The sequence below is a fragment of the Macrotis lagotis genome, chromosome 1 (genome assembly GCF_037893015.1).
Source record: "Macrotis lagotis isolate mMagLag1 chromosome 1, bilby.v1.9.chrom.fasta, whole genome shotgun sequence".
Classification (NCBI taxonomy): domain Eukaryota; kingdom Metazoa; phylum Chordata; class Mammalia; order Peramelemorphia; family Peramelidae; genus Macrotis; species Macrotis lagotis.
Genome location: NC_133658.1, coordinates 804297913 through 804307449, shown reverse-complemented (window position 1 = coordinate 804307449; position 9537 = coordinate 804297913). Strand labels below are relative to the sequence as shown.

Genomic DNA, 9537 nt, shown 5'->3' with positions numbered 1-9537 from the left:
TTCTTAACATATAACATAAGTATGACAATAATAATGTAGAATTGGAAATTATCATCATTGCCTTGAGTCCTTTTTTTGCTCATGTTGTTGAGCTTATCTTCTTTTCCAATATGATACAGAGAAAAATGGTGGTATGAGATCCCCAAATTTTCAGAATTCCAGAATCTTGGAGTTATAAAAATACTAAGAGCTTATTTAGTTTACTCCATCTCTTGAAGTATTAATCTGTACAGCATCCCTGACAAATGGTCATCTTGCGTCTGTGAAGAACTCAAGTGAAAGTCAATGAAGGTGCTCGCTTCGGCAGCACATATACTAAAATTGGAACGATACAGAGAAGATTAGCATGGCCCCTGCGCAAGGATGATATGCAAATTCGTGAAGCATTCCATATTTTTATTCCTTCCTGCTTCTCCAATCCATCTTCGACATCTTATCATATACATCTCTTGGGCACCGTTCTCTGGAGAACCTTGGATTGTTTTATATAAATTTTTAAATAAAATGTTTCTTAAAATTTGAAAAAAAAAAGAAAGTCAATGAAGATCCTTCTAGGAAACCCGTCACATTTTTTGGACAGCTTTAATTATTAGTAACTTCTTCCATAGTAGACAAGACCCACCATGTAAGAGAACTATTCTTGTGTGATTTGGAGGCAAAATAGATATGCTAGCCTCTCTTCCTCCACCCCCCTTCCTGGTCCACCAATCTTTAATTTCTTCTGGAAGGGGTAGTAGGAAATTGGGGCTTTCCTCTGAAAAAGGGAGTGCCAACCTAGAATTATATCTACTTGCTACCTTAAATATAATTAGTCTAGGTATGTGATTAAATTCAAGCTAACTTCTGATCACTTTATCATTATTGGGGAGAATGGAGGACCAAGGCTTAAATCACCTCTCTCCCCAATACCATTTCCACAATATTTGGTTGGTTGGTTTGTTGGTTGGTTCTTGTCCTTCATTATCAAAGAAGATCAAAATGACACCACTATGTTTGAGACAAATTACAGTGTGTGCTACTGTGGCTGATCAGATCAATATGAGCTCAGAATGCTCTACCACAAGTTGGGCACAAATAGTCCATGTGTACACCTGGGATATGTACTCAACTTACAGATGTCACGTTTCCCTTGAGCTGCTTCAATTCTGCCTTCCTCATAGAGTGCAGCATCCCCACTGATGAGGGCACACTATACTGGGTGGTTCTGTGCCAGTGTCTCCCATGCTGTACAGTCAATTCTAAAGTTCTTCAATGAGACCTTCAGGGGATCTCAGTATCACTTCTTCTGACTCCCTTTGAGCGCTTGCCCTGAATGAGTTAATAGTTTTTTTTTTTTTTTGGCAAGTGTATGTCTGGCATTCTAACAACGTGTCCAGCCCATTGAAGTTGCAATCTCTGTAGTAATGTTGGAATGCTAGGTGGTTTAGCTCGAAAAAGGAACTCAGTGTCTGGTATCTTTTACCAAGTGATCTTCAGAATTTTCCTAAGACAATTTAATTGGAAGCTGCAAGTTCATCCACCTTACTCTCTCTTCCAAAGTCATCACGTTCCAGTATAGCAAGACAGAGTCTGGCATCTTCAATGTCTAACCAAACCTAAGGGTTCCCCAACACCTGTTTTGGCTGGCTTCATGGTCATTGGAACAAATTGCTCTCTTCTGCCCATTCCACTAGTGGAAGACTTCATATCCTTGGCATAGTCACCCCTCACTACTCATTGATGAACTTGATACTCCCTTGGTAACCCACAACCTGGTTTAGCCTGCCTGCCGGAATGGGTTATTGGGGTGTGGCTGCTTCTTGGAGCCACAGGTGAGAGTTAGGTGGCTCAGATGGACATCAAAGGTGGAAAGCAGCCCTCATACCAAAAATGCCAGTCTTGTACTAGTACTAGTCTTCCTTGAATACACCCTACATCCCACAATGGACTCACATAATGAAGAGAAGAGCAACCCATTTATTCAGATTTTAGCAAAACAAAGAAGGCATATAGCTGAGAATATTTATCAGATAATACCGAATAAAGGAGTTCTTCCATTAGGGATGTGCTGGAAACCAGAAGAACCCTAAACTATTTGAAGCTTGAAGAGTCCAGAAGAGGACTAGAGCTCTCCCACTCTTGCAACTCCTCCTTACCTCTTACACAGGTCTCAGCATTCATTCCTACCAAAGGGAGAGAAGCCCATACCAACAGGCTTTGGGCCAGATTTTTATCACTAAAATCTGACTCCCTCTATCTTCTGTCATTAGCCCTCATTCTACCCTCTAGGAACAAGCAGAATAAGTTCTACCACAGCATAGTGCCTGACAATTAGTAGCTAGCAATAATAAGCATTTAATGTTTATTGACTGATTACATGGTTAGTCTGCAAATATTTTTAGACATAATCTTCAATATTTTCCAACCTAAAACTCTCAATTTATAAAACTAGAGAATAGACTATTAGAGTAAAAATTAGATAGCATATAGTATAGCTTATTTTTATAGTTAAGGAAACTGAAACCCAATGAAGTAACTTGCTTATTACTAATGAAATTCCAATCGTCCTTCTTATTTTTAACTCTAATGCTCAGAACAAGACATTGCATATAATCATGCTCTCCCTTCCTACCTCTTTCTGTGGTTTTGACTTCTCTGATTTTCTTCGAAACCCAGTACAAATTCTATCTCCTGCTGGTCTTCTACCAGTTGTTGTGACTTCCCTATGAGATCCCCTCCTGTAGCATATATCTTGTGTATTCATGGTTATTTATGTTGCTACTTTCACTGGAATGTGCTCTGACTGAGGCCGGGGACTGTGTTTTTAACTTTGTTACACAGGAAGTAGCATAACTGGGATTGACATTAAAGTCTTACATAACATAAAATCTCATCAGGAATCATAGAATTTTGGAGATGACAATGAGAAATAATTTATTTGAATCACCTCATTTGACAATTGAGGAAGCAAATACAGAGAGGTTATACAACTTGTCCAAATGCCAGAGCCAAAATCCTTCCTGTGCATGCTTTTAATTTCATTATCCATTAAAAATCATGAAGTGGATCTTATTCATGTACTTTGACCCTCTGAATGCTTAATCCTTTTCAATTATGTTAAGTTGTTTTTTCATATATTTGCTTTGGTCCATATTTAGAAATCTATTAATATATATTAATAGATTTTTATTAAAAGATATTTTTATCTGCAAATGGGTCAAAGCCTTATCTCCACTAGTATATCACCATTAGTTTCGACCCTGCTCTTTACCTTAGCCAGAATTGGTTCTCAGATCTTAGATGCTCTAGCACCTCAGGACTTCTGGCTTGGACCTTAGGTGGTAGATGCAGTAGCTACCTCCAAGGTGAACACTGACTTCACCTTTGGGAACTCTCTAGATTCCCTCTGGGTAAGGAGTTAGGTAAGTAATGGCCCCTATACCCTCCCTGAGTCCCTCTAGACTTGCTGATCCACAGACACCTATCAGACTTTATCTGTCCTGTCAGATTCTGATACTATGAACTGTATGGGAATAGGAACTATATCTCATTTATCTTTGTATCTATATCTGGACATCACACTTTAAAAAATAACATTTCTATATACTTTAACATTCACAGGGTATTTTTCTTGCATCTCGTTGAAAGAGAATAGAACAGAGATTGTCATCCCTGTTTTACAAATGAGGAAAGGAAGACTTTTTGAAAGCTATTAGGAAATAGATTCAGAGTTGGAAGAGACCTCAGAAACCATTTAGCCCAATCCTCCTCATTTTAAAGAAGAGGGATTGAGGCCCAGAAAGAGTTACATGACTTGCTCAAGGTCACATAGTTAATTCCATATCTAGTTAGTGACTGAGCCAGTATTAAACCCAGATATCCCAAGCTCAAGTTAAATGTTTTTCCAATACTATGTGTAACAGTCAGATTTTATTTATAGGTAACACACAAAGATCTTGATTATATCATTAAAGAGTTAACATCCATTTGGTTCACTAGGTGTCTTTGTGTCTTTGTCTCTCCACAAACAAATCTTGTCTTAGATCCAGTTACAATTCAAGATTTTTTTCTAGTTTGTCAGCTATGTACAAAAACACTTATGAGGTGTAGAGATGAATGAGACAATCTCATTGTCCTCAAGAAGTTTCTATCTCAGAATTTGCAGAACATTAACTCTGTCCTGATTTTAAAAAACATGTATTTATTAAGGCAATGGGGTTAAATGATTTGCCCAAGTCACACAGGTAATTATTAAGTGTCTGAGGTAGAACATTAACTCTGGCAAGGAATATAAAACCTAGGATAGTAGAGTTGGAAAACCCTTAGAACTTGGAATCTTAGAACATAGTGCAACTCATTTTGCCAAAGGGTAGACTTAGACCTGAAAAGGTGAGCAAACAATTTGGTAAATTCACACAATTAATGAGTGGTTTATCTCCTTGGCTTGACATTCTTCCTTGGCCCACTAGGTGGTGCAGAAGATATACTGCTGAAGTCATTATCCTGCTTAAGTAACTTAACTGGGTGACCTAAGTGGCTCCCTTAGTCTCAGTTTTCTCATTTGTAAAGTGAGGGGGACAATTGTACTTACTTCCCAAGGCTGGTATGAGAGAAATAAAATATTTGTAAAGCACTTAGCAAAACCTTAAGGCATCTATTATCACTGAATTATAATTATATATATATATATATGTATTTATGTGTGTATATATATATATATATATATATATATATATATATATATATGTCTTATCTTGCCTAATAAAGAGTAAATTATTTTAGAGCAGTGACTTTTCATCTTTATATTCATTTACATGGTTGGGCCCAGATTGCTTCACTGAGTAGATACTTAGCTATCTGTTAAATTGGACTGAATTTCTGCCTAGTTATTCTAAAAATATCACTAACACAGTTCCTTAAGGGCAAGGTTGGCACATTATCTCTCTATTATGGCATAAAAGACAGACAGCTAACTTGAAAGCCAAGAAGACCTGAGTTCATGTCCTTGGTTATGTGTTCTTGTTTTTCAAGACAACTTTCTAACACCCTTGTTTCAGAGAAAGTACTAACCTGCATTAATCACCAGTATGGTAATTTAGAGGCAAAGAAAAATGATGGAAAAGGCACTGGGTTAGGAATAAGGGGCCTAGAATGGTCCTGGTTCTGCTACTTCATAGCAATATTTTACCTCCATAACTAGAACTTGGGCAAGAGACTTTGCCCTCTGAGCCTCAGTTTCCTCATCTGTAAAATAGATCTAACTATCTTAGCACTTCCTCCTTACAGAGTTTGTATGGGAAAAAGAAAGAGAACTAAAGAATTCCCTGTACTAATGAAATTCCAATCGCCCTTCCTATTTTCAACTCTAATGCTCAGAACAAGACATTGTATATAATCATGGTCTCCCTTCCTACCTCTTTCTGTGGTTTTGACTTCTCTGATTTTCTTCAAAACCTAGTACAAATTCTGTTGCTTGCTGGTCTTCTACCAGTTGTTGTGACTTCTCTATGAGATGCCCTCCTGTAGCATATAGCTTGTGTATTCATGGTTATGTTGGAATGTGATCTGCCTGAGGACAGAGACTGTGTTTTTACTTTGTATTTTCAGTGCTTAGCATGGTGTCTAGTACAAAGAGATGAGTAAATAAATGCTTGTTGAATTAACATATGTTCTAAACGGAACTGAATAGGTTTCCTTGTCTGAACAACTGATTCACAGCAAAACCATTCAGTCCTTTTTATTAATCAGAGATCACAGAATGAAAGTTAGAAGGGACCTTAGAGTTCCTTTTAGCAGATGAGGGAACTAAGGCACCCAAAGATTAGGTGACTTCTCTAAAGTCATACTATTGTAAATTTGTAGTCCTCTGACTCCAAGTCCAGCCCTTTAGGACAAAGGTTAATGACTTCACGGTCTACCAAAACCATCACTGTCTCCAGAGTTGGTGGTTTCATATGTTGGCAGGGTTTCACTCAGGAAAGTCTGGCACTGAAACTACAAAAGGATCCATGGAGAACAAGATGAGTAGACATTGTTAGGATTCTTTTAGTCATACGATATCTCTTTTGGAAGGAGCCTTAGTCCATCTAGTCCACCCTCCTCATTGTGTAGATGATGGATCTGAGGCACAGTCAGAAGTGACTTAGCCCAGACACAGTGTGGTGGTGTCAGAACTAGATCTAGAGCAGGGAGGTGTTCTTAACTTGGTCCGTGGATAGATTTCCAGAGGTCCATGAACTTGGAAAGGAAAGACAATTATGTCTTTATTTCAATATAATTGGTTTCCTTTGTATTTTCTGTATTTAAAAACATTTTTTAAAGTGTTCTGAAAAGGAATCTTGGGCATCACCAGACTGACTGCCAAAAAGGTCCATGATGCAAAAATTCATTTTACAGATGAAGAAACTGAGGCTTAGAGGGCAAAGTCTCTTACCCAAGTTCTAGATAAATACAGCTAGGAAGCAGCAGAACCAGAACCCAATCAAGGCCTCATATTCCTAACCTAGTTCCTTTTCCATCATAGTACATGGCTTCTAAATTGCCATACTGATGATTAGACCATCTAAGGACAATACTATACTGCCAAAGAGCCTTGGTGACCTGGGAAAGACCTGACTCTAAAAGATCATTTATGGATCACTAGAAATTCTAATGTATGTCAGACCACTAGGCTCACATGGGACAGTAAGAATGGTATCTGCATAGCAACACTTCACTTTAATCAGTCTTATGTAGTAGTCATGACATCACTTCTTTGATCTTGAAATACAGCTAACCACTTTACTTCTTCTAATATAAAAGACAGTTACCCCAATGATCTAAAAGATCATTTATGGATCATCAGAGATCTTGTTCAGAAACATTTAAGCTACCAATTTTGATATCTGTTGAAGGGCTAGTAGCTTATTTCTTTGTTTTTCATTCATTTGATCATTTCTGTGGAAGTTTTTTGGGAAAATACTATTGAAAAATTATGGGAAATGTCAATGAAGATATCTAGATTATTTCATCTGGGACCTGGAGGATTACAAGTGCAATATTCCTAATAAGCATATTATAAAAAATAAAGCTGAAATGTTTATATTTCTCACAACCATGATGGATCTGAAAGGCACAAAAGAAAATATTTTGATGTTTTCTCTTCAGAGCCAGGATTAGGGGTAGGGAAAGTGAACCTAGGGTATAACAGCTGGGGAGGTTGAGGTCCCCAAGAAAGGGACACTTTTTAATAGGAAGGACAACTGTAGGATAATCAGCTCATAAATATTAAGTATATACTTGTGTCAGGCACTATACTAAATTCTGGAGATATAAAGTCAAATGACAAAGCAAACGAGTATGTATAAACAAGATGTATACAAGATAAATAGGAGAGGATCAATAGAGGGAAGGCACTAGCATTAAGGGAAATTGCAAAAGGTTTCTTGTTCAGTGGAAAAGAAACTGAATTTGGAGTCAAGATACCTGGATTCCAATCCCAGTTTTGTCAACTATGGCTATGTGATTCTGAGTAAATCATTTAACCTCTGGGTGCCTCAATTTCCTTATATGTGAAATGAGTATCATAACATCCTGCACTTTCTGCTTTACAGGATTGTCATGAGGAGGGAGTTGAAGAAACTACAGAGGGCCAGGGAATGAGAGTTATTATTCATCTTAAAGTCTTAAAAATAAAGATCTGTTCACCAAGCATATAAATCTTCATTTTGTACTAAGTTACTTCTCATGCACTAATAAAGGTTAGAAGTTTTCAATGACGAGACACAAGGAGTATAATTTTCATGCTCTGCCTTGGGCACTGTGCATAATTCTTTGTTCTGACTCTCCCTTACTTTTACCCTCAAATATAACTATAGAAACATAGAATTTAGTCCTGGAAAATGTCTTAGAGATCACTTATTATAACTCCCTCATTTTTCAGATGAGGAAACTGAGGACCCCAGAGATTAATTGCAAGATCAAATAGCAAATAAATTGAGAAATCGGGGTTAAATCCAAGCCTTCTAACTGAAACTCTATCATTCTTTTAATATGAATAGGTAACCAGGGAAGAGATTATTATCACTTTCATATAAAAGGAAACTGAGGCTTAGCATAATATGGGGCATATAGTAAATACTTAAAGAATTTTTGAATGATATACCTAAAGTCACATAGTTGTTAAGTCTCAGAGGCATTTGCCATTTTTGATTCATCTTTCATGTCCAGGACTCTTTCTCTGTCACCTGGCCTTTATTGATTTTATTGGGTAGTCAATGGTGTTCAATTGGTTTTAGGATTGTTCAGACTGAGTCTGAGAAGACATTAGAATTGTCATGTCAGTTCAGCTATAAATAAAGATCACAGCATGTCCTCATCACTTCTGTGGATTTTGAGGTTGTAAAATTGAGTGCTGAGAAACTTTTGCTTCCCTGATCTCAGGCATTTTGTTCAAAGGGTACACAAAAAAGCATGGTAAAAATCAGCGCAAATAAGTTTAAAACTAGTCTCAAGGAAAGTAGCTGCTCTCTCTGAGATAATGAGCTGTGGGCTGTTTTCAAGATTGTTTGTAGCCTGTTTATTGTCCAGTGAAAGAGGAACTTCAGATCTCTTGAAGAAAATGCTAGTGATGATTACAAATTGAGGAGATAGAAGACAAAGCCCTCTTTTCCAAGAGTATAATAAACAAGGGGCAGGAAACTCTGCCTCGATTATTTGGGCTACTCCACTTGTGGCCTCCATCCTCTAACTATTAGTACTTCTCACATCCTTTCAACCAGGTTTCCAATCTGCTTTACTGAAGTTGTCTTCTTAAATCTGATGTCTTTTTAACTGTTAAATCTGATGACTTTTTCCCTCAGTCCTCAACTTCTTTGACCTATTTTACTTTGGACAATATAAACAATCTCTTAATGAATAGACTTTTCCCACCTACAATTGTAACTTTTAGAGACTGATTTTTAGGAAAGATGATAATGTTTTCTTTTGTCCTTCATTTTTGAAGAAGACTACAACATCGGGGGTGATGCCATGACATGCACATGAACTGGATTTGTGTGAGGGGATGCTATGCTAAGCCACCAGCCTCACTTTCTCCTCCAGAGTCATTTGGGCTCAGTGGCCAGACATAATCAGGACACTTGGAGATGGCCCTGGATTTGAGACAATCAGGGTTAAGTGTCTTGCCCAAGTTCACTATATTCTATACAATTAGTCTCTTGAAGAAGACCAGAAAAACATTAAATATTATGCAATCATAGAATATCAGAGCTGGAAGAGACCTTAGGAAAAAGAATGTTTCTTTTCAGACTTGGCAAGGTTTTTGCTTATTTTGCTTAATTATCCTTCTTTGTTACTGAGATTTGGAGGTGTTGTGGATGAGATTTAGGGGTTATCAAATAGAGATTGAGAGTTAGCGAAAAGTGAATGAGTTCATGTATTTCTCTAGGATTTTAAAACTGTTCAAGATTTATTATAGAATGCTGCAAAATATATAGATTAAAAACTTTTCTCTCCTAGAAAAGCAGTAAGCACTTTGAGGATGGACTAGACAAAGTTTGAGTGAGAGTGAGTGTTGGG

General features: G+C 37.3%; 1 non-coding gene across 1 annotated transcript; it reads left to right on the top strand.

Moving 5' to 3' along the window:
* Positions 1–291: 291 nt before the first annotated feature.
* On the top strand, positions 292–398 carry LOC141510311 (U6 spliceosomal RNA). The gene has a single exon (XR_012474815.1). It is a non-coding gene; the product is annotated as a U6 spliceosomal RNA (small nuclear RNA).
* The last annotated feature ends 9139 nt before the right edge of the window (positions 399–9537 follow it).